The sequence below is a fragment of the Mesocricetus auratus genome, unplaced genomic scaffold, assembly GCF_017639785.1.
Source record: "Mesocricetus auratus isolate SY011 unplaced genomic scaffold, BCM_Maur_2.0 Super-Scaffold_100025, whole genome shotgun sequence".
Taxonomy (NCBI): Eukaryota; Metazoa; Chordata; class Mammalia; order Rodentia; family Cricetidae; genus Mesocricetus; species Mesocricetus auratus.
The window spans coordinates 11,267,701-11,271,206 of NW_024429206.1; positions in this window are offsets into that span (position 1 = coordinate 11,267,701).

A 3,506-nucleotide genomic window follows, 5' to 3' on the forward strand; every position below is an offset into this window, starting at 1 on the left:
TTTTGTCTGTGGTATGTGTTCACGTGTGCGAGTCCACATATATACACATGTGTGAAGTTCAGAGTTCACCATTGGACATCCCTTTGAGACACTCCCTGCATCCTGTGGCACTTGTCCATTCAGCTAGGCTGTCTGGCAGTGATCTCCAGGGACACTTGCAACTGTCTCCCACCATTGGGTTTACAAATGCACACTACCTGCAACTTGTCCCAGGCCTATCACACTGGCAGCCTCTACCTCAAAGCACCTGAACCTTAGCATGAAGGTTTACTGACCACAAGAGCATACCAGAATAAAATCCAGCAGCATCTTAAGCTTGCAACTCTGGTGCAGAATTGGGCGAGGTGGTCCTCTCTGGATGCACGATGATTAAACACCACTCATCCCCTTGAAGCATTAGGCTTATTCCTAGGCTCCCTTGGGAGGACCCCCCCAGTCTTACAACACTTATGCTACTAAAAACCAAAAACACTAAAGGGCTGTTATGGGCTCAAGTGGTAAAGGGGGAGAGCTGGTTGGGGGGAGGATAGGGGAGACTCACTCGAATGGGGTCCCAGGAACATGCCAGCTTGTGCTAGATCCTCTCTGAACCTTCAGTGACTGAGTACATGCTGTGAGTCAGTCTCCTAGCTTAGAGGCACTATGTGGCCGTTCAGCCACGTTGCCTTATTGGCTACTTTGAAGGAATCGGTGCAAGGTGACCTGCCTGCCACTGAGTATGCTTCCCCTAGCCAGAGTGTTCTTCATGCCTGCTTGAAACCATAACCCTTCAGATGAAGTGACAATAAGAGACAACTGGAGTGTGGAGACATTGCTCTGTCTAACCAGCCCCCTTGGCTTTTCTGCAAAGATTGGAGAAGCAGCTAATATTTGTGTGCACATGGAAGGCCACAGGAAGCTTTGGGGTGCCCTGTCCCCACTTCTCCCTTGAGACAGTCTCACTGAACCTGAAACTGTCCCCAGTGACCCTCTTTTCTCCAACCCCTGCTGTAGGTGACAGATACAGTCGTGCAAAGCTTTGTACTGTATAAGTGCTTCGGATTCCATCTCGGTTCAGGCGTTGACAGCACTTGTGCAAGCATGAGGACCCATCTCCCAAGCCCAACTGAAGTTTTCCGTCCTTTGACTAACATCTCAGCAAACACCTCTGCTCCCTGGTAGCCGCCATTCCATCCCACATTCATAAGATCTTTCCTTAAAATTGTGATCCTCCTCCCACCTCTACCCCCTTCTTAATCTTTGTGGTAATTGATAGGGACAAAAGTGAATAATTTACCTGGCTGGTATCTGTACCTTTGTGAAGGCTAGCTGGGATTTGTGTCCATAGCTAAATCTGTTAATATTACCCATGCCCTTGAATGGCCACATACCTATGCACACAGATAGGCAACACTAACTGGATTCATGAGGTTATTGATAACTTTAAAAAGTAATGAAGTTGGATGGAAAATGGAGGCACTAGCAGGAGTTGGAGGGAGGCTGTGTTGGACAGACTGTTCTGTAAAGAAACAAAACTAAAAGAGGTTAGGTCTCCTATACCATTTCTAAAAACAATGGCCGTCTCTTTACTATTTCTATAACAAAATGAGTCTAGGGGCTTAAGTCCTTGCATTGTTTTACTGTTAGTCAGGTTGGTCCTATCTGTTCAGCTTCTGAGGGCCCTCACGGTCATCATAGTACACAAGATTGTATCATGGCAGAAACCTGTGTGAGGGAGAGGTCACATGGCCTGACAGGAAGCTGAGTTCAAGGTTAGAGGAGCACTTTTTGTTATAGCCATCCACTCTCACAGACTGTTCTCCTGAGTTTAGCAAGGTCATGCTCACAATGACCTGCCTTCCCCTAGACCCCTCTATGCCCCTTCAAGGTCCCACTTACATCTCCACATTGCCTCATAAGGATTACCATATGAGGACCAAGCTTCAGCCAATGGATGCTGGATGCAGCAGGGAAAAAGACCATGTTACCACTGTGAGCTGAATTGGCTGAGCAGCTCTGATCTCAGCTGGGCTCACGCATGCACCCCTGTTCCGTGGGGAGAAGGGAGTCACACATGTGGGAACTGGTTTGTGTCTAAGACACTCTTGTCAGAGTTGTGGGGAAGCTGTATTGACCTGTCGTTTTCCAGGAGGGATAGCTTGGGTTCCTTCCCAAGCTGACATCACATTTTCTATAACTCAAATAAGGACTGCCAAGGTATCCTAGTAAACCATGGTACCCCAGGAAGGCTTTCCCTTTTAGGGATTGAGACATCGCCCCCATGGCTGCTGTAAGTCTGGGGTGCTGGTGACCCATGGACCTGCTGCTCTCCAGGAGCTTCTTCTACAGGGCCACTCCACTCAATGATGTGTCTATGTAGCATGCAGTCCATCTCTCCATGCTCCAAGGTGGGACATCCTTCAAAGCCTATCTCAGTGTCAAAGCCCCCCCCAACAGGGTCTGTAAAGGATCCTGTGACCTATAGAGAATGACACAAGCGTGTCTCTGTCCTGTTGTTGTGACCAAGAAAATGCCTGACAAAGGCAACTTGAAGAGCAGTGTATTTGACTCAGTTTGAGGCAACATGGGTCATCCTGGCAGAGAAGGCATTTTGACACCGGAGATAGAAGTGACTGGTCAGTTTACTTCGGTCAGGAAGCAGAGAGCAGAGACGTGGGGCTGCCCTATGAAATCTTGGAGTTCCTCCCGAAGTGATCCACTTCCTTCAGCTGGATTCCACTGCCTGTAGACTCCACAGCCTTCTGAATTCGCAACATTGGCTGGAGTTATGTGAGTCTACAGAGGATGTTTCACCCTCAAAAAGATATTTTTGTGCAGCAATACTGAAGTTTCAGTTATATCTATTTCTGTGTGCATGCCCACATATAAATACCTCACTTTATGTGTGGAAGTCACATGACACCTTAAGGACTCTTCTCTCCTCTTACTTTGTGGGTCCTGGGAATCAAAACTCAGCTCAGCAGGTAAAGGGAGCTTGCTGCCAAGCCTGAAGATCTATCTTGCCAGCCCATATATCATATTTTGCAAATAGCAGTTTGGCATCAAAACACACACTTGGTGGGTCCAATGGGTCTGTCCACAGAGCCCTTTCTCCCCAGGTGGACTGATAGTCTTAAGAACACAGTTTAGAGTCTAGCTGCCTGCTAGGATTCTTAGAGCAGTCTGACAGACCCTCTCCTCCCCCACAGGAGACACCGTAGTCTTGGCAGGCTGAGAGATTTTCCACCACACGGAGTTGTTCAGTGTATGCAGGCAAGAGCTGATCTTAGCTTTCACCCCACCGCTGGGCTGTGGCTCTCACCTTGGTTTTTCGTAATCGCTTAGAAATGGTGGCCTCCCAACCAACTTCCCTTCTTGGGCAGCCGAGCCCTCTCTATCTCTTTGAAGATTACAGGGTTTTACCGTGCCTTTAAAGTGAATTTTCCCCCTGCATTTTATTATAATTAATGACCAGAAAACTCTTCTCTTTTCCTCCCTTTATCTCTTAAATATGTTTCTTTCCTCTT